Below are 27,054 nucleotides of genomic sequence, written 5' to 3'. Positions count from 1 at the left end.
AACCAGTATAAGAACAATAGCAAATATAAAAACGGCATTGCTGGTAATGATAATTATTTCTTACTCTACCTAAAGATTTTAAGCATTGTTTGCATTGCCTAGGCAATCCATAAAATGCCTGTTTTTCTACTTTGCTGGTAACATAACTTTCATTACATAATACTCATAAGTAGCTTACTAATCACTGATGTACAAAACGGACATCTGACAAGTATGCTCCGTATCATCTAATGACACTAGATCCGTAAGATATAGGATGTTTGACAATTTATGGTTGCAAATATTACAGGCGCGCGCTCAACTTTCATAAACCTTGTTATAGGAGTAACGGGCGATTGCGAAATTTCGCACTTCACACCAGCTACTTTGGTCTCATGATTGTTCACTCCAGTAAGTTTCGTGACGATTTTCGTCGGGAAGTTCTAAACCTTCCTTTGTTACACAAATTTACACCACAGAAGAGCGACCATTTTCCGTCTCAAGGTGTGTAAGATATGTGGCTTTTCTTGTAATTCATGTAAGAAATTCTTCATTATGATGTTTTCATTATTGTCATTATTTTCATCTATCTACTCTCACATGAAAAGTAGAACAGTTCTGCGTGTTTAAACAAATTGAATATTTAGCTTATAGTTTAGGGTAAATTGTTGTGATTTTGGTCATGCAATTTTATACAAAGAAAGTACCTTTTGAATTTTATTCTATACGTCTAGAGGTATATTTTCGTTAAGTTACAGGACTTTTAGGCCTATTATATCTCTGCCTCTATGCAACGTCACAGTTTGTGGTGAAGGAGAATAGAGACAGCAATTTAATACTCAGACACCCACGGCCATGATAAGCTACTTGAAATTTAACGGTCACTCACCGGCAGAGATATAATACAAGATCTGTATGAATAGTAGTAGGCCTATATGGTTAGTGTTCTACATTAAAAAGGCAATAGGCATATCTTACTTCATGTCATGCTATTGTTTTCTGTATTTTGTAGTATGTCATACAATTATCTTTTTAATTTGTTATTTAGCGACGCTGAATCAACTACCAGGTTACTTAGCGTTCTTGAATTTGGTGGCAGATGGCGTTTGACAAGATGAGGCCGAGGATTCGCCATACATTACCTGACATTCGCCTTAAGGGTAGGAACAACCTAAAAAAAAAAAGAACCAAACTAGGTAATAAGCCCAAGTTGAAATAGAACTCATGTCCTAGCTTAGATCAGGATACGCAGCAAACACGCCTGCCGCCTGAGCTACGCCGGTGGGACATTAAATTTCATTCAACTTTTATTGGTTTATTAAATGTTTTTCGTGTTAATGTTTAACCTGAAATATCTGTTGAGCTTATACCGTTGGCAGTTCGATGTAATTTATGTTACATATTTTGGAAATATTATTGCTTTATTATTATAATTTATTATTTTATTAATTTTTATTATTCACTCTTTTTCCTAATGAAGAAACATAAATTTTCTATGTCCTGCAAAAAAATTGGAGTCAGAGATGCTAGAATTTTGTTGTAAATTCCAATTGAAAGCTACATAAATATAGACGATGTTTTTAATTTTAATGCGAAAACGTAGAGATATAAGAATTGAAATGAAGGATGTTCCACTGTTAGACTTATGCGAGGTCAGTGTAGAAGGTTGCATTCCTTGTTTCCTTCAAGGAACTTCTTTCTCGCACTGTTCCACAATTAGCTTGCTAAACTGATATTATCAGGCTAGCAATCAAAAATGTAATTAAAGTAGCGTGCTAAAATAAAGTTTAGGAACATCTGCGTTAAAACTAATGAGTACCGCTTTGACAGCATAGAATTGAGAAATTCTGGGCTAATTTAAAATAATATAGAAGCGGTAATTTTCAGGTGGAACAAACGCTATAGATTACAGACCAGCGGTATTAATTTGTATAGCGGCTGTAGGAATTGTTTCCTCTCTCTCTCTCTCTCCCAGCTCCGCCCGCTCACGTCTGATGTTAACCGCAGCGAGATCTCACGTCATGATCATTCTTTTGAATACTAAACCTCTTCCTGTTAGGTTAATTCTACTTGAATATAGCCATATAGTTCATTCCGAACAATTTCCATACTTGCAGGTTTTTTTATTGTAGTCCTGTTTTTATTCTGCTGATAACCGACTCTCCCATCACATGCAATTGGTAGTGGTTGTGGTTTCAGAGGCTCCATGTAAAAGTGGAATGGAAGCTTGAGTTTATGCGAATTGACTCTTATAAAGCCCTCAAATTAAACTAATGTACCTACCTAATATTGTTCGACCATAGAATTTAGCAATTACACTGCGTAGTTTACAAATGTCTGTAAAATATTACTTTAACGATAACTGGAATAAAATAAAATATCGAAATTAATTAAAGTCATTATTTTAGTAAAAAAAAAGTACATTACATTGATTTCTATGTCGTGGAGTTAGCAGGGAAGAAAGCCGCTATTAATTTTAACACAGTTAATTTTTGTTTCTCATGTTTGTGTTTATATAACAGCGATAACACAAGCCCCTATACACAGTTATTTTTTTCCACAATAGGGAATGAGAGGACAATTTTAATTTCTGAAGTTGTTTGTACATGCAGTCGTGATATTAATTGTTTATTGGTTAATTAACTGTCAAAATGTACTTTTATTATATGCTATTAAAATCAGTAATAAACATAGCTATTAAAAATCTGTTGCGATTGTATTATGACAATGTCATCATCATCAGCATAATCGTCTTTATCATCATCATCATCATCATCATCATCATCATCATCATCATCATCATTCATTTTGGCTTCATTCTCTTTGGAATCACGAACCACCAATCGAAATTTACAGGTAAAATTTCCATAAGAGGTAGTCGACATCGCACAAAGTTCTATTTAAAGAAACACATAAGAAAAATAACTCACAGAGCACACATCACGAAGGTGTAATAAGTATCCATTTACTGAAAGAAAATTATTATTAATATTAAGGGTGATACTATTACTATTATAATATTGAAATTAATTATTCCACAGTCTGTAACGCATACAGACGGTACAAGCATATTTACTTATGAGTATACTGTATGTATTAGACTACTGTATGAGCGCTTATTCCTAGTCAAAGTCCAGACAAGCCACATCATGAGTTAGACTACTCCAGATTATTCTGTGACATTTCATACATGTACATATTACAAGGGTCACAATGACGTCAGTCACGCAGAGACATAAAATTCTATAATGTGAGCCGGGAGACACACAGATATTCAGACAAGATTACGAGACGTGTCGGTCTCTTAGTTTAGTTTAAGTTTCATTTCATCATCATTCTGTACTATAACTTACATTTTCCGGTTGATCAATAAACTTAGTATTGGCAGCCATTGGTTGTTAAAGGACTAAAAAAATCTTTTACTTACCCACCTATAACGAACTCCAAGATAAAACTTTATACTAACTTCATCGCAAAGATAATGAGCAAATATTCCAACTTTATGGAAAATAAAAAGATGTAGGCCTACACTTCGTAAATTAAGAGATATGGTAATACGTTGCTCGAGAGCCCACGGAGCGCCAAGATCTGCCAGCCGCCTGCTGGCCACATATCTACATGCCTCAGCAGAAGTGAACCCGTAAGGGGATTCCGTATTGTTTGCATTATGATCCCCTCAGCTGGTGGCCTAGAGCTAGCGTACTAAACCCGATTTCGCACTCACTCTGGCTTCCCAAATTCAAGGTGTGGGTGTGTACGGGTCCCATGCACTGGACGCCAAAATATCATGATGAATTTCTTCCTCATAAGTAGAGAGCGGAATTTTAGGCCCTAAAATGTGGCATTTTAGGCACCTAAAATAGGCTCTTAAACTCCTTGTTTTTGAAGAATATCACTAATACAAGATTCAATATTTATTTAATGCAAAATTCTAGGATTAAAAGGAACCCACACATTTCGCATTTTACACGGGTACAAATGCATACAGTACACAAAATGAAGACATTCTGTCTTTAAGTTAATGTTTTTCATTCACCAATCACATTTCCATAGTTTGCTTCATAGTAGATGATGTCCACACCTGTGGAGTAACGGTCAGCGCGTCTGGCCGCGAAACCAGGTGGCCCGGGTTCGAATCCCGGTCGGGGCAAGTTACCTGGTTGAGGTTTTTTCCCGGGTTTTCCCTCAACCCAATACGAGCAAATGCTGGGTAACTTTCGGCATTATCACCTTCATTTCATTCAGACGCTAAATAACCTGAGATGTTGATACAGCGTCGTAAAATAACCCAATAAAATAAAATAAAATAGTAGATGAGCAGCACCTATTGTGGCTATTGTGTCGCTCACTGCTAACTTACAAATGATAAAAAAAATGAAAGGGGTTGATATGTCTTGGAATGTAAGAGAATGCTTATTCGGGTACAACTCAGCGAGTGTGTGTTAAATTGCTGACAGACAGAGAAAGATATAATAATAATAATAATAATAATAATAATAATAATAATAATAATAATAATAATAATAATAATATCTCTCAGGAGTTCTCTTACATGTCAGCAAATCTATCTGCTTATATGACACTGTGGAATTTAAGCACACTTAAATGCCATTGACCTGTGCCAGGATCGATCCCGCAACCTCGAGCACAGGAGAGCAGCGCTATATCGAATACGCTATCCAGGCCCACTGAAAGTTAGAATTTTAGGATTGAAGGATTGTAAGAATGAGAAGGGTTGGCCCGGAGGTACTTCTCTATAGGGATATCTTATGCGAAGTTTTACCGTTAGATGGCAGGGGCGTTCCATGCGGCACAACATGTTGTAGGCCTATAATATGCTACAGTTCATTACGTTCTCCCGCTTGTTGGTTTTCCGTGCGTGTCAAAATTATATTTAAATTATTTTGCATAATCTAGTATAATTTAATTTCATTCAGTATTTTCTTACCTCATAATTTAATTTAATTTACAATAAATAATAGCGTAAATTTGTATAATACTGAGCGATTCTTATGAGATGGAGGGGGAAATCTGCAGTATGCAGAATATACTGTAGATACGAGTAAATTGAATGTTTATGGACCTAAACGAGAACTTTGAGAACGAGGTGCAGGATTTAAAAAAATGGTAACTTTGTCGAAGGTGAATATTGCCTCTTTAATCATTAGTATTGTAAGTACCGTACGCGAAAAATAGGATATGCAGCCACTAATGTGTGTTATATGGAAGGAACTATCAGGCTTGAATTCCTCGTATTTTATTTCTAGTTGCAGAGAGATCAAATGCAATTTTTAATAGTATGATAAAATATGACCGAAGTAGTATCACGATTATTCGTGGGTTTTGTAGGTTTTAAGGACATTCGTTTCGAATATGTAGAATAATTTTGAAAATTTGAAATTAAAACATGATTTTTAATAGTTAGTCTACATTAAAGACATTATTCATGAAATGGATTTTTGGAGTCAAGGTTCCCTTACTTTCTTATTTTATTCATAGACTATATTATTTATAGGCCTATATATATTTTTTCACCCACAACGCTTTACCTACTAGTGTTTATCATGCCCATTGGGCGCTTTACATTGTATTATATTTTTTCACTACGGATCGTTCTGGATAATAATCATCCCAGTTATTCGAGAGTATACTGGAGGCCTAGTCTCGTTCCATTGTAAAATGCAGGTGTAAACTTCGGCGACTTCTACAAGTACATAATAAATTCTAAGCTAACATAGCTTGCTGTCGAGGTTGCATATATTTTTATTACAATTTTTCTCTGCCCTCTTCTAAAACTAAACTGTAGCCAGTAATTCCTTACTTGAAGTACTTTTGTTTAATATTGAGGCACAATTTAATTAGTTATATTTTTAAGGTTGAAAGCATATATTCAGAATCTTTCGGGACCTGATTGAAGGCAAAAAGCTTTCCCTGGTTTTTACATATAGAAAAACAACAACAATTTTTCATTATTAGTTGTTTTTAAGTGTATTTAATATACAAATACACTACATAAATCCTCAATGTTTATATACTGGAAAACAAATTCACACGCAAAGCGCATTCCTCAAAGTACACGCGCGCTATCTGTTGGTGCTAGTTCAGGATATCCCTATTGTGTTGTTCACTGCTAGAAAGGAGTTGTTAACCGTCTTGGAATGTAAACGGTACAGGTTGTTAAGAAAAACAGTAAACAGTTACGAAAAATGATGCAAAAATAAAAAAAAAATAAAAACTTTAAAATAGACACTAACGTCGAAATAGGATTTTTAAGCACTTTAAAACCCCTTTATTTATAGGCTATCTATATTTCCATGAAAAATGTAAATATTAAGTCTCAAGCTTGTAGGCTATATATCAAGGAAAAAAATAGGTTTTTGCCTAAATTCCGCTCTCTACTCATAAGAACTAAACCTCATTCCTTAACATTAGTCCAAGACGTGAAGGTTTTACATTATGCCACCGATACAACGCGGAACAATCATGTTGCTGGCCTGTTAGAGGGAAAGTTGTCACTGGACGCTACACTATTGAGTGTATGAATATTTATTTAGTGGTCTAAACTTCCTCCAAATTCACAAATTTTTACTACGAAGATTAAATTTTCTTACATTCCGCTTTCTGCTCCCTAGTATTGAAATAAGTTGAACTAAAGAATGAAAACAGTTCTTGCAAGTTTAGTCTAGGAGATCTTGGGAACTAGACAATTTTCCGGGCAATATTTTATCAACATCGTCCAAGTATCTAAGACATTGTCGTTAATGACCGAGAATTAACATTATTTCCTAACGTAGTTGGAAATTGACGTTAAAGTCCTGCCATTGACATCGTTTTCCCAACTTATTTCATATCTGTAATATGGTCATTATTACTTAAACCTCGGCTTTATCATCATCATCATCATTATCATCATCATCATCATCAACAACATCAGCATCATCGTTTATTTACTTTGACATTCACTGACTTCGTCTCCTTGAAATGTTCAGTGCCGATAATCCTGGAAACAAATTCCCACGATAACTTTAGTGTATTAGGGGAATTGGGTTTATTGGTACGAGTGGCTTTCCATGATTATAATCATATATACTTCCTTTGCAGCCGCTAGATGGTAGCATAGTGAAATTGATGAAGTGGTTGCGTTGAAAGCACATTAAGCTGATCAATCTGTTATATGTGATCAGGGATTGTAGTTACAGGGAAAGTAAAGATATATTATATGAAGACAAGACATGAACCATTGAGCGCTCATTTCTCATACTACACGCCAGTTACCGTGGGCACACTTTGCCAGGATTATGAGCACTGAAAATTCCAAGGGAACAAAGTCAGTAAGAGGCAGACTGTCATAGTAAACAAACTTTATTCATTATACCGAATAATAGTCAGCCTAATGGACTTTCAAGGCAACCACTTTTTATCAATTTCACTATGCTGCCATCTAGCTGCTGCAAAAGAAGTCACATATAACCCTTATGTAATTGCATGGGGCAACTAGCTGTACTTCCATCTAGCAGTCGTTACGAAAAACTGCCTTTTCGACAGTGGATGCTCTAGTGATTGTTCTCATTTTATGTTACCATTTCATAACATAGGAATGGCAAATCTGATATAATTATTATGTGATCAGGACTACAATTATTGAATTAATTTTCGTTCATTCATTCATTCATTCATTCATTCAATAAACGATTTCTTACCAATTATGTCTTAATGAATCCTCTTACATTTCCATGGAGTTAAAACTGCATATTAGTTTGTAGTCTTGTTCCTAAACAGATATCCCGATCAGGATGAAGATTTCAGAGAGCAATTCTCGTAAAATCACATGGCAATATTCACCGTTCCGATCGTCACTCAAACGTGCAATGCTCCGATGGCGCTGCCAGTCTCTTAACGGGAAGGGAGTTTCTGTACTGCTTCCACTGATCCAAACTTGAAGATAAATAAGAACGATTGACCAAGATACTGGGAGGAAATAATCCGACAAAACCATCAAGAAGGTTTACTCGCCAAGATTTCACGCATCGCGTGGTGCACGCTCAACAAAGAAACTGAACAGAGCTTTGTGTCAGACTGACAGTAGACCACTTGAAACACTGGAGGCAAATTTTGACTCTTTGAACTTCAGCCGTGACCGGAGATTCCACTCCAGCATTCACAGAGGCAGTGTTCTTCGACTTCCTAAATTTGTACATGAGTAAATAGCCTCTCTTCGAAAGAGAGTCTTCAGGAAAGATCCATTACCATATTCAAAGTACCCCAGTAGAATTTGTGTCCGTTTCTACTGGTTTATGAAAAGCATTCTGGAAGTACTTCCTAATATTCTCTAAATGAGTCTCTGTCTTCCTATAATTTCGCCTGAAATGTGTGAACCGATTTCTACTAGATTTAATTTCCATATATTACATGTTAGAGGTACTTCGTCTTTCTGTCTTAATGAATCCTCTGGTTTTCAAGCAGATATATTTTCCTTTAACAACATATTTGAAGCTAGTTTATTTGTGTGATCTATGTTAAGAGTATTCACATCACTTTCATCTGATCCTACATTTTACCTCCATTGCCAAATTGAATGTAGGTATATGTCTTCATTATTTTTATCTTTTTGAATTGTGAATTTCCAGTGGAAATTATGTTTAATTGACATGCGTTTTACAAATAATTTTGGATGTATTTTTCATTGGTATTATTATTATTATTATTATTATTATTATTATTATTATTACATTGTTATTTTCATTAATATATTATTAACCATGACCATTATACATGTAGGCCTACTTACATACTATTTGCACACATTAGCTCCTCAAGCCTCTTTCGAGTTCCTAATAATTCTTCGCCCTTTGGATTCATATTTTGGTAGTTCTATTTTTCACATTTTCTTATGTGCCCTTCTATATTGCTGTAGGTCTATTTCCTTCCATTTCGTTATAGACTGCCTTCTATTAATTTGCTGTGTGTACTTCTATTTTGTTGTGTGTGCTACCATTTTGTCTTCTGTACTACCATTTTCCATTTTGTTGAGTTCTCTTCCATTTCACGTGACATTAATACGTTTATATGTTTATGTATTATTCTGCTTTGTTATACGGTGTTTCATTTTCTTATGTTCTCTTCTACTTTAGTGCACTCCATTTTACTCGTATTATGAGCTCTTCAATTCTATTTTTGCTGTATTATATGTTATTTTCAGTTGTTTCTGCCGTATTTACGTGGCTTATAATTACAGTGTTTCATTCCCTTATTTTTATTACGTTTTTAGTTTGTCAGTATTCAATACACTATGCCACGAATTCTTGAAATTGTTATTATTATCATTATTATTATTATTATTATTATTATTATTATTATTATTATTATTATTATTATTATTATTATCATTATTATTATTATTTTCTTACAATCCGTGGTGTCTTTTTCAGTCAAACAATCACTGAGTTTTGAGTTACATTAGATTATTATGTTATATATACTGTATACACGACTCTCTCGACGGTGGTCTACTCGAACCATAGATCTTACACCAGGAAAAATCACTAAAAAGTTTGTAGCGGGATTTGAATAGTATGCGTCACGCATGGTTCTGTTGTTGAGTCAAAAGACATACGTGGTTTTGAAGCACGTAATAATAATAATAATAATAATAATAATAATAATAATAATAATAATAATAATAATAGCCCTTTTTAAATTTCATTACCTATAATTTACGTAATATAGATTATAGTAATTTGATTACAGTTTACAGTCAGTGCTATTATTAGTCTAATATTACATTTAGTGGAATTTAAGCTGATACAAAGCATTGTACAGCGAAACTCCTACCCTCCCGTCTCTTGAGATCCTTTGAAACATTATCACTAGATCTCATATGGTCTTCCCTGCAATCTTTTCCTGTATATCCTTCTTCCATGGGTCTCATCACAGTCTAACTATACAAAATCTTTGGCTATGCACATAAATCAATCTCGCACATCTTTGCAGATGTAAATCGATGCTTCAGGCACTCAATCCGAGCTATCGTTGTTGTTTTAACAGTTACTCAACCATAAATCTTTACTCCCGTCTCGTCGTTTCGAATTATTATTGGAGTTTAAAGGTCTATAATGTTGTAGCCGTCTCGGTTAGACGAATGTTTATGTAACATTTGTTATTCAAAGCGACATGTGTAATGCCAGCACTTCCTCCTCTAGCGTAGCGTCTCACAAAACATTTAATTAACACAGCGACGTCGTGGGCAACTTGCGACTCCAAAAGCTGGAATTATTGTCTCTTTAGCGGCGCTGAAGATCGGCCCACGTCCCTGATTTAATGCTCTGTGTTTCAAACAGACCCTGCAGGGGAATGCGGTTCGGCACTTAAGCTATGTAATGACAATTTCTATGCAATTCTCACCGATTCGCTATTTATCATCGCTCTGACATCAATCACCGCCTATATAAGCCTCGCAGCAAACGAGTTGGCTGTTGTGGTATGCAAACACAGACCAGGCAGTAAACGTACTGGACATTGATCTATAGTGGGGGGACAGAGACGCGAAGGGTCGCCGTACAAGTAGCGAGTAGCCAGTCGATCGCTTGCCCTCGAGTGACGGACGGACTTCATGAATAACGGCGTCGCTCGTATAATTAGTCTCTAAAATGGAGCAGCACTTCCTTTCATGGAATCGGTGTGCAAGATCCGATCATGTTCTGTCTTCCCTCATGATGTGAACGATTTTGAGAAACATCCCGGACACTGAGCATTAGCCATTACTGTTTAGTCTTTGTTTTAATATACAGAGTGATTCGCAAAATTTCACCGCCACTAATGAAGCATTTTCCTGAAGTGGTTTGGAACATATTTTTCTAAAAGGCCTACAATTTTTTCCTATTTCACATAATTCTTGAATAGAATAAAGTGTTAGAGTGAATAGAACTCCCAAATGTCAGCGCATGAGCTTACTTTGCAATGAATCGATAGACATTTGTCGCATGTTCAGTTGACGGTCATGCATTGTGGAGTTAACAGCTTGTTAGTTGTCTGAACATGCCGTATAAATTGACAATGAGGAATATGCCGATATGGTATTATTTATGGTGTGTGTGCTGCTGCGGCCAAATATCACAACCGTTATCTTAATCGTAGAATTCCGAATCCTAAGACTATTATTAATGAACATTTAACACACTAAGACAAACTGGTTCACTCCAAAGTATTCGTATCCAGTATGAAAGACATCAACAACATGATGTAGCAGAAGGAGAAAGCATTCTCAACGCTGTACAATGCGGTCCTCGAACTTCAACAACACGTGTAGCTAGGCGAATCGGTGTTTTCTTTTCTATTGGTTATCTTACGAAGCTATCAATTGCTATGGTTATCTAGCTTCTGGATGAAATAAAGGTAATAATGCCGAAGTCACACGAGCGGACGCGGCAGTTTGGCGGCGAGTGTTCAGATGACATAATATCTTGGCTTTTACGAGAGCAGGACTCGATACCTTAGGTATGTTTTGGCCCTTTGTATATCTATATACCTATATGCGACGATTGTCCAAATATGACAGGTGACCTGAGTGGCATTCGTGAATCTGATGCTGACAGGTGGGCCATCCTGCATCAGCCCCGAATAGAGCTAGGTTCCGTTTCACGGACGAGTAGCCTGATAAGTCTCAGGGGTCAGAGCCCCAGTCCTTCCTGTCATCGTCGACTGACAGATAGGCATCCTATCTGAGCCCTGATAGAGCCAGGCATACGGACTGATGAGCCTCAAACCCTTCCTATATCAACATCGAAAGTCCGTAGCTCTACTACCCCCATAACTTCACCACATCTATTTTTTACTATTGCATGTGATAGATGAGGTGAAGGTGGAGAGTGTTGGTGGAATGATAGAGGGAAACGGGAGTACCCCGAGCAAAAACCCTCTGTAACGTCTACTTGAGCCACAGAGGACATATCACACGTGTATTGTAGTACTGACTGTTGCAATGTTTTAACTCGTAGTGTTGCATTGTGATTGTATTCAATGGAGATATGGATGTAGAGAAAGTTGACGTTGAGATGTTTGTGATCGAGAATGCGAAAAGGCCGTATATTTAGGACATTCAAAATGAAGAGTACGACAGAAACAAAAAATGTTCAGCGAGGTATGAAATTTGTTGTGTACTGTTTCTCACTTTCATGGAACAGAAAGGAAATGTGTTAATAAGTAGGCCTAGTCCTTGTCAAATATTTCTCGCATAAGCCTATACAATAATACATAAATTATTTTAATTTATGACATTTACTTTTTACTTCATTAATTTATCTATGTGCTTTTTAATAAAAAGTGATAACACTGATAATATTTCAATTTCTGAAAATAAAACAAACGATAACCTTAACATACCTATTTCATTCCAGTAAACTATATTTATTATTGATAATTCCTTCTAATTCCTCTCTCTTTACCTTCTACTAAAGTACCGGTAATATACGTACAGTAATATATTATTTTCTCCAAAGTGAATACGAAATTAAATTAAATTATTACTTATTACAGTTTCATTTCAACAATTAAATGCATACAACTATTGGCATTAATTTGCCTAACAGCCCTATTATTATTATCACTACCAGTCCTTGCTGGAGCAATTACGTAGTAATTCTAATTTTTATTGCAGTACCATCATTACGACTTACATTTAATAGATGAAATTAATACACCTACAGTTACATTAAAAACTATTGGACACCAATGATATTGAAGTTATGAATATTCAGATTTCGCAAAAGTAGAATTTGGTTATAGAAAGCATTCTATTGGAGATATAGCCAGTCTTACGTTAATATATTCTTTCTGAAGGCATTTTTCAGAGTATGATACAATTCATCGAAGCTGGGAAATATCATTTTGAAGTTAATTAAAACAAATTGATTCCTCCTTGCGCAACAAGTTAAACAACGATAAAAAGTTCCTAGTAATAAAGGATGCTGACTATTGGATGTACTCAATGTCTTCATCTTTACTTTTCTTATCAATAATTGCATTTCGAAGTACACTGGTACTGCACGGTGATTAGCATCTATGTCAACTGCCCACCTCAAATCCTTCCTTCCGCCTTTCATTCGCTCGTGTGGCCTCAGAATGGTGTGGCTGCAGCACGGCTGCCGTTCCGCAGACATTCCGCTCGTGTGAACCGAGCCTAAATGAGTCCGGGATCCAGCGCCGAAAGTTACCCAGCATTTACTCTTAATGGGTTGAGGGAAAACTCCGGAAAAACCTCAACCAGATAACTTGTTCCAATGAGGATTTGATACTGGACCCGCTTGTTTCATGGTCAGGCATGCTAACCGTTACTCCAGAGCGGGGGATTGACTCGGTGTCATTCAGTCAAAGGAATAAAGAACATGCCATGTAAATGAACTGTATCCGTATCTTCTTCAAGAAGTGAAATATTTAGAACCACAAGATCATCCCATCGTGTCGAGTTCTGCACCTCGTTAAACGGAAATGTTGGAGAGTTTTACCATTGCATTATGCTCACTGATGGATGAGTCACAATTTGATGGATGAGTCACAATTCACACGGGATGGTATTAAAACTTACGTACATGAATGGGCAAATATTAACCCTAAAGCCATGGAGAAAACCAATTTTCAATATCGATTTAGTGGTAAAAGTATGGTGTGGTGTTCTGTATGACCAGCTGATAGGAACCATTCATTTTACACGGAAACTTAAATGATGACATGTACCTACACTTTCTACAAAACGAATTGCCGCAATTACTAGATTATATATATATATATATATATATATATATATATATATATATATATATACTAGTGACTTGTGCAGCAAATACTGCAAATTCAGTCCATAAGAAGTTGAAATAAAAATTGTTCAGATTTATTTTCAACTAGCCGTACCCGTGCGCTCCGCTGCACCCGTTAGAAATAAATATAAAGTAATTACATAATTAAAATAGGACGCTTGATCCAGGGAACATTCGTGTTTGATAGAAGGATAAATCGTTTAATATGTTACTTAATTTAAATTGCATCCAAATAATTAAAATGCGATCATTTTGGTGCAGAGACACTCATTTGGTGCAATGACAATTCCTTTAACCTGTTTCTTAATTTTTATTACATGCAACCATAGTTTAATGAAGATTGACATCATTTAGATTTAATGTGTATATTTTATTTTACTTGTTATAGGTTTCCATTGAATTATGGTAATAACTTAATTTTAACCCTTGTTTTCTACGTATTCAGTAAATGGCGCTTGGCCCACTATGGTTGTGAACCCTTCAAATAACTTAAATTATATTATATAATATTACATTACATATTATATTATATTATATTACATTATATTATATTATATTATATTATATTATATTATATTATATTATATTATATTATATTATATTATATTATATTATATTATATTATATTATATTATATTATATTACTAGCTGAAAGCATCCGATGTTGCCCGGGTTTTCTTTTCTGCTTCTATTTTTTAATTAAACTGGTTATTAAATTTTCGGAAATCTCGGAAATCTAACTATACACAACCAAAACGAATTGTCTTTACTAAGCTTTCCTCGCCCATAAAGATGAATCTTTACTTAACGTCACTTACATGAATTAATGAACTCCTTAGCCAAATGCCTGCCAGGGTTAACTCAATTTAAAACAGTTGTAAATCAAGCACCGAAAAGAAAACATATCATGTGCCTGACGTTAAACTGTTGTTTTAAATTTATTCATTTATTATTTGTTTTTATTTATTTATTTATTTATTTATTTATTTATTTATTTATTTATTTATTTATTTGTTTATTCTGGTGTAGTTAAGGTCATTAGGCCTTCTCTTCCACAGAGCCAGAAATACAAATAACGTAAAAGAAAAATCAAACTATAAACAAAGTAAAACCCAACGAAAATATAATTCCTTCTCCTCTTTCTGATCAGTTTCAGCATCGAATCAATATACAGTATATACATATATATAGATATATATATATATATAATTTAATTTATATTGGATTATTTTTTTACCTCTTGACCGCTGTACACCCACTTATATCATACCCAGTTCTTTTTTTTTAATATAACTTGAAACTATATCTCATAAATTCAGAAAATATTATATTTTTTCTAATTTTATACACAGAATACAGATATAATATAAACCCGCAATAAGTCATTTTTTAACATAAAGACTAATATTCTAAGAAACGTATATGCCTACCGATATTTTAGAAATTAAGAGATTTTTATTTCCACAACGCTTAACATACTAAATTTGCAACGTGAACAACAATATTTTGAGAATTAATACGTTATTTTCAGTCGGCTTATGTACATTCACATACTACATTAGCAACATGACAAAAGTATCATTGAATTGTTTATTGATATGTGTAAAATATTTTTTTTTTTTCACTTCTTTGTATAAAATATAGTTGAGGATGTGAAAAACACGCAGTTTTCAAGTTAACTTCTGCAACTTTGAGCGACTATCCTTGAGCTTCATTTTAATATGGCCATTACAAATGCTAGTGGCATTGAAATTGCAGTTGCTTAAAATTGAATGAGTATCCTAGCAATACGTGGAATAAAAACATCTCCTTTTATTTTTGCAGTTAATATTGCCAATTCTATTACGTTTCGTATGAGATTTTACACTAATTCTTATTCGTGCATAATTTTCGTGGGTCAATATTTCGCAATAGTACTATTGGTTATTCATTATTAAATTATGTGGTAGCAATCCTTGTAGTTTCAAAGAATTCTAGAATTCAGTTGTATAAAACAGTCCGCTCACTATCTACAAAACTGCATCGAGGAATTCATAATACGGTCCTGGACTGCGTAAAGATACTTATTGCATGAATGATCTAGTAGCCTTCGCGATCTGTAACAACAATGTAATTTAATTTCGTGTTAAAATTTCCAAGGCCTCGTGAAAGTCGATGTTGAATACAACAGACAATAATAAAAGAACAATTGACTGTAGAAGAGTTTGTATTTTAATATTATACATGAAGATTTGATCTATTTAGTTTTATATTTTATAATTTTAATTAATTTAACTTCCATTTGCACAATTTTAATGTAGCCTATGTTCTTCTCCTGGTTATGAAGGTTAAATGTGCAAACGTTGGCACATATCGGTCAAAGCGTGTAGATTTGAATAGAGAACATACACACATACATATATACATACGTACCCACATTCAATTTTATACAGGGTAATTCAAAAGTCGCGCGACATAGGACATCTCCGTTATTAGTGTAAGTACAAAAAATAGTTTCAAATAAATGTTTTAGATATTGGTACGTGTAGTTCATGTGCGAAATTTAAAGAAAATCGTAACAGCCATTTTTGAGAAAATTGCAACAAACATGTTCGCGTTTCAAGTAAAGTACCAGTTTGGTTAGGGAAAACGCATCCAAAACTGAGGTGTCACATCTCTGGAGGGTACGAAACTTAAATTATAAATGTGGTTTGGGTCGTGCGCCGTAATTAATAAATTGTGTTTTTTGTGTAGACAAGTGAGTAAGTTGAGAGTCACAATGGCAAACTTTCACGACCTGTGTAATTGTTCCACAGGCACATTAATGGAGTAAGTGTTCAAATCGGTGGCCATTTTGTTGACGGCACATCCATACACGGTTGAGGTAACTGCTGCGCACATTAACTAACACAGCAGGTGTTATATGTGCACATTCTCTCCTGATATTTTCCTGCACTTCATCCAGTTTTTGGGGCCTGTTGCTGTAAACTACACACTTTAGATGTCCCCAGATAAAAAAAGTCAAATGGCGTTAAATCTGTCGACTTAGGCAGCCATTCCACTGGATCCCTGCAACCGATCCAACGCCCAGGGATAACTTCATTCAGCAATTCGCGAACTGTCAATCTGAAATGCGGTGGTGTTCCATCCTGCTGAAAGAAAAACCCACGTCTTCTTTCTAGGGGCAGATCATCCAAGTAGGGCAGCCTCGAGATGCTATCTGTACAGTGGAGCAGTAAGCTTGTTGTTCAGAACCACGGGACAGACGACAACATCAAACTGATTATGAGCCTCTACAGCTAAGTGGGGGTTCTCGGTTGCCCAGTACACAGCATTATGTCGATTCATTGTTCCGTTCAAATGGAAAAAGGCATCATCGCTCCAACAAATATCAGCTTCAAGGTTTGGCTGTTGCGTACGTCGTTCAAGAAAGCACTTACAGAATTGCACCGCATATCTGTGTCATCCCCATGCAGTTCCTGCACAAAGTGCATACGATAGGAATGGAAATGATTGACGGCTAGTATCCTGGACATGGACGCTTGACTGGTGCCACATTCTTGCGCCACTTCCCTGGTTGACCGTGATGGACTGACTACCACTTGCTAGTACATTAGCTGCGTTTGCATCCCCTGTTGCTGTGCGAGGCCGCCCTGAACGTTTTTTTCTTTTTTTTGTCGTGGATACTGCCTGCTGTCTTGAACCGTTCCATTAAACGACCAATGCTTCCGTGATGTGGGGTAGGTTGATATGGATGCCGTCTGTGATATTCTTCTGCTGCTTCCCATAGACTCAGGCCTCTCGCATGGATGAGAACCATTTTCACCCTCTCAGGAATTGTGTATATTGTCTTTTACTACCTGGTTCACTGGCGAAACTAGCACTTATCCATCTGTCTACACAAAAAACACAATTTATTTTACGACGCGTTACCTAAACCACATTTCTAATTTAAGTTTCGTACACTCCAGAGATGTGACATCTCAGTTTTGGATGCGTTTTTCCTAACCAAACTGGTACTTTACTTGAAACGCGAACAGGTTTGTTGCAATTTTCTCAAAAATGGCTCTTATAATTTTCTTAAAATTTTGCACATGAAATACACGTAACAATATCTAAAACATTTATTTCAAACTAATTTTTGTACTTACATTAATAACGGAGATGTCCTATGCCGCGCGACTTTTGAATCATCCTGTATATTAAGATATTACATTATATTATATTATATTATATTATATTATATTATATTATATTATATTATATTATATTATATTATATTATATTATATTACTAGCCGTACCCGTGCGCTCCGCTGCACCCGTTAGAAATAAATATAAAGTAATTACATAATTAACATAGGACATTTGATCCAGGGAACATTCGTGTTTGATAGAAGGATAAATCGTTTAATATGTTACTTAATTTAAATTGTATCCAAATAATTAAAATGCGATCATTTTGGTCCAGAGACCACTCATTGGTGCAATGACAATTCCTTTAACATGTTTCTAATTTTTATTACATGCAACCATAGTTTAATGAACATTGACATCATTTTGATTTAATGTGTATATTTTACTTGTTATAGGTTTCCATTTAATTATGGTAAAACTTAATTTTAACCCTAGTTTTCTACGTATTCAGTAAATAGCGATTGGCCCACTATGGTTCTGAACCCTTCAAATAATTTAAATTACATTATATAATATTACATTACATATATTATATTATATTATATTATATTATATTATATTATATTATATTATATTATATTATATTATATTATATTATATTATATTATATTATATTATATTATATTATATCAGAAGTTACTGTAATAACATTATAGCATTATGTCCACCTAGAGAAACTACACTTTCCAATGGTGAAATAATAATTAATTATACAAATCGGTTAATTTAGCTTCCGATATTACTTCATACAAACACAGAAACATTCTCTGTAGGCTATCATTCATAGCTTTCGATTGTTGCTGTCCAAGGCCCCTTATAGACGAAGTCATTTGTTTTTTAATTCATTACACGGCCTGAGATGGCAGTTATTTTAATTTTAAAACTCATTTACCTCATTAAATATCAGTCCTATCAAAATTTTTCAAGGAATAAAACGTATCGCAAATTATTTTCAAAGAAACTTTTGTTATGTAACATTTTTCACAAAATCAATAATAAGCGCGATATTTCGATTAATTTAATTCAGGCCCCCTTATAACCGCCCTTTTAAATAATGTATTTTGAATGCCATATAGCCTAAAATCTAAGTTACAACGAACATAATATATATTCCAATTTTCATCGAAATCCATTCATCCATTATCGCGTGAAAAGATAACAAACATACAGACAGACAGACAGACATACAAACAAAATTTTCAAAAAAGCGATTTTCTGTGTCAGGGTGGTTAATTATATATGGTAGGACCAATTATTTTTGGAAAATAGAAAATTACTAGAAAAATGTCGGCTACAGATTTAATATTAATATAGATAATATATTATATTATATCATATTATATTATATTATATTATGTTATATTATATTATATTATATTATATTATATTATATTATATTATATTATATTATATTATATTATATCATATTATATTATATTATATTACATTACATTATATTATATCAGAAGTTACTGTAATAACATTGTAGCATTATGTCAATCTAGAGAAACTACACTTTCCAATGGTGAAATAATAATTAATTATACAAATCGGTTAATTTAGCTTCCGATATTACTTCATACAAACACAGAAACATTATCTGTAAGCTATCATTCATAGCCTTCGATTGTTGCTGTCCAAGGCCCCTTATAGACGAAGCCATTTGTTTTTTAATTCATTACACGGCCTTAGATGGCAGTTATTTTAATTTTAAAACTCATTTTTATCTCATTAAATATCAGTCCTATCAAACTTTTTCATGGGATAAAACTTATCGGAAATCATTTTTAAAGAAACTTTTGTTATTTAACATTTTTCACAAAAATCAATAATAAGCGAGATATTTCGATTTATTTAATTCAGGCCCCCTTATAACCCCCCTTTTAACAGTCGCATACCAATGGGGGGGGGGGTCAGTCACTGACCCCAGAGAATATCTTTAATGATTTCTCTTTTATCACTGGGAAATTTATGCTATGCTTTTCTGACATTTTTTGTTGTTATGTTGTACACACTATACCAAAAAATTAACTTTTGGCGGCAGTCCATTGTTGAGTTATAGCGATTGTTGTCGGTACATGCGCATTGGATTTCTTATATCCATTTATGTTTCAGTAATAATTGCAGCCAGGAAGTTGTATTTATTTCATTGACAGTAAATATGGCTAGGAAGAAGTATATGACAGAGGCAGACATTGATGAGGTGATATTTGACAGTTCTTGTAGCGAAGTTGAAGGTGTTATTCAGGAGCCTAAAGGTCAAGATATTTCAAGAGAAAGAAGTGAATCGGAGGAAGAAGAAGAAGGTAGGCCTAATGTTTGCTTCACTCCTTTGTATAACAACACTATTTTTCTTTTTGTAAATAAACTACTGGTCAGAAAGTAATAAATTTCTGGTTACGTACGTGATGTACGTAAATACTTATTGTATTAGAACTTCAGCCCGTATGAAGGCATCTACGTCCGGAAGCAAAAATCGACTAACCCCTTGGAAATATGACAGCTACATCTGGTAATATATTGAAAAATGAACCAGTACAAATGAGAGAAGGCGTCAGTCCGCTAACATAATCAGTACCTAGGGAGGACCTAAGCCGGGAGTGAAGCCTGACACTCCAAGAGAAGCATTCTGTATATATTTCGATCATGATGCTCTATATATTATTTTGATCCACATGAACCAGAGACTGGAAATACTCAGGCAATCATGTGCTGATGCATTTATTCGAAATTCGAAAGATTTTGTCCAAGAGGAAATTTTAGGTGTTATTGGACATCTTCTAAACTGTGGGGTAAATCGACAAAATAAAGACAGTGTTCGTGAGCTATATAGTGAAGAAAATTTTCCACTGTATAGAGCTACACTTCCAGAACATAAATTTAGATTGTTACTGGAATGTCTGCGTTTTGATAATTCAGTTACACTTGAAGATCGGAAGAAGAGAGATAAATTTGCTTCTATCAGAGATATATTGGTGAGAAAGTTTCCTATGTTTTACAACCCTAACGAGTCTGTCAATGTTGACGAAGAACTAATAACATTTCATGGGCGCTGTCCATTTAGGTTATATATCCCAACCAAACCAGGTAAATATGAGATAGAAGTAAACGTGTTGTGTGATTCCAACACAAACTACTGCCTCGCAGCAGACCCTTATGCAGGATAGTTTGAATCTGTGCAAAGACATTATAACAGTGGTCCTGAAGTAGTGAAAAGGTTGGTTCATATGTCTAACTTGGAACAATCAGGACGAAACATCACAATGGACAGGAAATTCATAAACATCTTCCTTGCAACGGAATTGTTGAAGGAGAAAGTAACTACAGTTGGCACCATGCGAAGTGACAGAAGAGATTTACCGACAGAGCTTCGCCCTGTTTCTTTGAAAAATGCCCAACCTGGAACAGTTAGATTCGCCTTCACTGAAGATACCACCTTGGTCATCAAAGTCCCAAAGAAAGGAAAAGTTGTGACAGGCCTTTGCATACAACATTGTGACATGAAGGTGACTGACGATAAGCCAGATATAATCCTATTCTACAATTCTACTAAAGCAAGAGTGGATGTTCTTGACAAGTGCATAAAAACATACTCTTGTTGTCGAGGAACGCGGCGACGGCTAATGGCCGTTCTATTCAACCTCATTGACATTGCAGCATATAATGCATATATATTGTTTCGTGAAACTAATGATCAGTGGGCTAAACAGTACAAAAAAAAAAAAAAGAATTCTGGAAGGAAAAATGTTTTGAAAGAAATGAGTCGACAGCTTTGCATCATAAATATAAAGAAGCGTGCTGAAAATTTGGTTGGCCTATACACAAAGTATATAGATGCTGGAACCAAGGTGCAGTGAGCAGAGGAACTGTACGTTCAGAACCACACAGAAAAGTAACTCGTAATGCAGTGACAAATATTCCAAACAAAGGCGGTTGTTATTTATGCCCAAGAAGTAAGGACCGCAAATACATGAAGACCTGTACGTCATGTAATAAATACATATGTTCTGCTCATATGATGAAAGAAGAGTCCATTCCTATTAGAACCTGTCCGCACCAGTGGAGTAACGGTTAGCACGTCTGGCCGCGAAACCAGATGGCCCGGGTTCGATTCCCGGTCGAGGCAAGTTACCGGGTTGAGGTTTGTTCGGGGGTTTTCCCTCAACTCAAAATGAACAAATGCTGGATAACTTTCGGTGATGGGCCCCGGACAAATTTCACCGGCATTATCACCTTAATCTCATCCAGATGCTAAATAACCTAACATGTTGATAAAGCATCGTAAAATAACCTACTAAAATAAAATAAAAAATATTAGAACCTGTTCGAAGTGTGATTCTGATGATTGTTTTTGTTTGCATTAATCTTGAATACAGCAAGTAATATTGTATCCGAATACCTGTTTCTCTCAGAATGTTTATTTTTTTTTGTATCTGTTAAAAATTTTTTTTTGTAAAGCAAAATATATTTAATAAAGTTGATATAAAGTTCCTTAAGCCATAAAGATTACAAAAATATATAGTTTATATAGTTTAATTGCAGAAACAATATAAAATACGTGGGGTCTGTCATTGACCCCACCATTGGTATTAGTTGGTGTAATAATGGGCATTGGCATGCGACTGTTAAATAATTATTTTGAATGCCATATAGCCTAAAATCTAAGTTACAACGAACATAATTTATATTCCAATTTTCATCGAAATCCGTTCAGCCATTATCGAGTTAAATGGTAACAAACATACAGAGAGACAGACAGACAGACATGCAAACAAAAATTTCAAAAAAGCGATTTTCGGTTTCAGGATGGTTAATTATATATGTTAGGACCAATTATTTTTGGAAAATCGAAAATTACCCGAAACATTTCGGCTACAGATTTATTATTAGTATAGATGAAGGATACCAGACATTTTGAAAGATATTTGTTTCCATAATAGTGAAAATACTCCCTCTGAATGTTTTTTATGTCAAATACTTTTCCGAACCTATCCGTCTTCAGTTCTTGAGTTTCAATGCGAAATCGCAAGTAACAAAGTCAGGACGATCAGCGAGTTTTTCATGTGGGAGCAATGCAGTAGCTATTTCAGGTCATTGCGGATTGTAGGTGAAAGCTAAGAAAATGTAAGGTTTGTCATGCTTTGAAGCGCAAAAGACTTAGCATCTTGGTATAGCTGCTGCATGTTTCGTGAACTACCTTGAAATGTAGAGGGCAGAATCACTTTTTCCCACTAAGAGATCTTGCTGAGGTGATCAAGAGAATACAAAATCTTGTAGGCCTCTTATTTTATAAGTAATACCTTTTGTTCTTTTCTTACGAATTGTAATTTTTGCACTTCCTCCAGACAATACTGATCTACCAAATACTGCTGGATTAGTTTGTGTAACAATGAATGTTATCCCGCATATTTTCTGTAATATAGGCTGTTGTGAGGAATCTGTTGCTGAGATGCGGAAAATGAGTTGTAGAATCTTATATGCGCCCTAAATAAAATTGTCCATCATAAATCGTTAGCAGTTTCGGTGTTTCATTCGTTGCTGGTTGCGGGAAATAAATTTACTCATCATGGTAGCAAGAAGTGAAAGGCATGCTATTTTCCCTACCGGTACAACAAAATATGCTTGACAGCGATCACAAATCTAATCGATTAAACGAAAGAAATATTAAATTAATTTTGATGTACAGTGGGTGATCAAATTATTAGGGACACTTGGTAAAAGTAGAAATTTCATCTTCAAATGCACATAAAACACAAGTAATTTGGATTTTCTCAACTGGAAAAGCTTTATTACTCTAAATAGTGTTTTATAAACAATATTAATAAATATTTAATTATGTAGTAATGAATATGGATTGAAATAAACAAAAAACTAATATTTTGTCACACATTCCTTTGCAGCAATTACAGCTTTAACTCTATTTGGCATACTAGAAATGCATTGGATACAATTGTTTTTAATTTCTTGGCCGTGATGCCTCACATTGATAAGTTTTTCTATTAAAGATTGTTTATTTGTAGTCATTTCTGAATGAACTTCCCTCTTCATTAGCTCCCAAATATTTTCAATCGGATTAAGTTCCGGAGAGTTACCAGGCCAATCTAGAACCCTAATTTTGTCGTAAGACAGGAATTTGATCACCTTATTTGCCTTGTGACAGGGCGTAGAATCGTGCATGAGTGCAAAATAACCATCTGGAAACCATTCACGGACTTGTGCAAGAAGCCATTCCTTCAGAACCTTTATGTATTGATATTGTCTGATCATTCCTTGAACAAAATACAGGCGACCAGTTGCATGACAACTAATCACAGACCACACCATGATGCTTAGAGGATGTTTAACAGTCTTCATAATACAGTCATTTTATTGTACTTTTCACCTTTACGCCTTCTAACGAACACAGATTTGTCAGCAAGTATCTGAATGGTAGATTCATCTGAAAAACACACCTGAAAAAAAGAAGTAAACAGTACATAAAACACATTTGCACAAAGTAAAATTGTGACTAACAAAGAAATCATGTGAATGACAAACAACTCACTTTTTTCCAATTATCTACAGTCCAAGATTGATGCTGCTTTGCCCAAGAGAGACGCTTCTTCACCATGTATGGTTTCAGGATGGTTTATTGATTGGAGTGCGACACTCTTTGATCCTCCGACGGGTTGTCATAGAAGATATGTTGATTCCAACATATCTCATTGGCGCCTTTCTATGTAGAAAACTGTTAAACATCCTCTAAGCATCATGGTGTGGTCTGTGATTAGTTGTCATGGAACTGGTCGCCTGTATTTTGTTCAAGGAATGATGAGACAATATCAATACCTAAAAGTTCTGAAGGAACGTCTTCTTTCACAAGTCCGTGAATGGTTTCCAGATGGTGATTTTGTGTTTATGCACGACTCTGCGCCCTGTCACAAGGCAAATAAGGTGACCAAATTCCTGTCTGACAACAAAATTAGGGTTCTGGATTGGCCTGGTAACTCTCCGGACCTTAATCCGATTGAAAATATTTGGGAGCCAATTAAGAGGCAAGTTCATTCAGAAATTGTTACTAATAAACAATCTTTAATAGAAAAACTTATCATTGTGTGGCATCACGGCCAAGAAATTAAAAACAATTGTATCCAATGCATTTCTAGTATGCCAAATAAAGTTAAAGCTGTAATTGCTGCAAAGGGATGTGTGACAAAATATTAGTTTTCTTGTTTATTTCATTCTATATTCATTAATACACAATTAAATATGTAATAATATTGTTTATAAAACACTATTTAGAGTAATAAAGCTTTTTCAATTGAGAAAATCCAAATTACTTGTGTTTTATGTGAATTTGAAGATAAAATTCCTAATAATTTGATCACCCACTGTAGTTTAAAGACCCAGCATGACTCAATTACTACCAAGGAAAATTAGAGAATTAGACATATAAATAACTATATCACACTGCCATGAAATATATGAAAAATACCCATACCATTTGATTAATAACTACAAAAGTATTTCATTTTAATAACAATATTGTTACCTTATGTAAGTTTTATAGTTTTCAGTAATATATATATGTATATATATATAGCCGTTACTCAGTAAGTTATAGAAATGAAGATCTAATATAAAATATTCCTTCTCTGCGTCTACTTACTTAAAGCCCCAAAAGGTTTCACTTTCATATCATCAGTATACCATTGCATTAACTATAATAATATTTCATTTTTAATGGTATTAATATCATCAAACATTCTTAAGTTTTGTAGTTCTTAATATCCAATACACAGCTGTACTCGGAAAACTATAGACCAGAGAGTCAGACCTGTAAATTATTTTTTATACGTTATCAAAAATTACACAAATGAAGATCGACATATTGGCATTATGATATGAAAGAATCTGAGCCATCTGAACTCTATGTCACCAATCTTGTAGGCCATGGCCTTCCTGTAATAGTCAATTGATTATTGTAGTGTGTGTTTTGTTTTATTCTGAAATGCAATTAATTAGTTCTCAAAACTGACGAAAGATGGATTTTGGAAAATAGAAACATGATGTAGGAAAATGGATATTTCACTGAAAATTACTATTTTTCTGAAAAACCTTGGGTTCCAAGCTTCAAAATGAGGGGTCATTTATTAAAATCCGTTCATCCGTTTTCCCGTAATTTCCATTACCAGTTCAAATTATATATATATGATATATATAGCAACTTGCCTTCGTATGCACTTCCAACTTAATGGGGCACCTGCTCATTTCACCCTCGCCGTGAGAGATCATATAAACCAGTATTTCCCACACAGTTGGATTGCCCGTGGTGGTCATCCCTGGACAGCCAGGTCCCCAGTTTTGACACTCCTTGATTATTGCTTATGGAGTGGATGAAGGATCTTATATACTGTACCAGATTGAGGAAAATACACATGGAGAATTAATTGTGCGCATTATGGACACAGCAGCAATCATCAGGAACAGCCCTGATAAGTTAAGGATTGCGATGCGCGTCATTCATAAGCGTGCGACCAAGTGTTTGGAGGTATAATAAGACACGTTTGAAAATCTTTGTAAAACTAAGAGTTGATGAGCAGAATGAAATTTACAAGGATAGAAATTGTACCCATTTTTTGTGTTTTCTGTAGTGATATATTTTTTTTTTTTTTTTTTTTTTAATTTTGCCTCTAATTTCAAATTTTCAGTAACCTGTAATGACTTAGCTATAAATGAGACCATATTATTTTTATATGTTTTTTCTCCATTTGACCTCAGAAAGGCCATCTCTAAGTGATGGTAAATCTTCGTGAATCACCCTATAGATGATATAGCAACGTATACATAGAATGACCAAACAGAGATTAATCTCTGATGTACAGAGATTAATTTCTGAGGTTTATTGTACACATGGTTATAAAGTATGTGCTAGTCACAAATAGACATTGGATTTATATGCTCTGAAACTTTAAGAATAGCACCATCGAATTAATATTCACAGTGTTTCTCAACCTTTTTGACGATGAGGCACCTCACATTACTTTAGTGCTGTCCTATCGCCGAAGGTATAGCGTACAATACAGAACATAGTAAGGCCTAATGGGAAATTT

Source organism: Periplaneta americana, chromosome 4 (genome assembly GCF_040183065.1).
Source record: "Periplaneta americana isolate PAMFEO1 chromosome 4, P.americana_PAMFEO1_priV1, whole genome shotgun sequence".
NCBI classification, from domain to species: domain Eukaryota; kingdom Metazoa; phylum Arthropoda; class Insecta; order Blattodea; family Blattidae; genus Periplaneta; species Periplaneta americana.
This window is presented reverse-complemented; position numbering follows the sequence as displayed.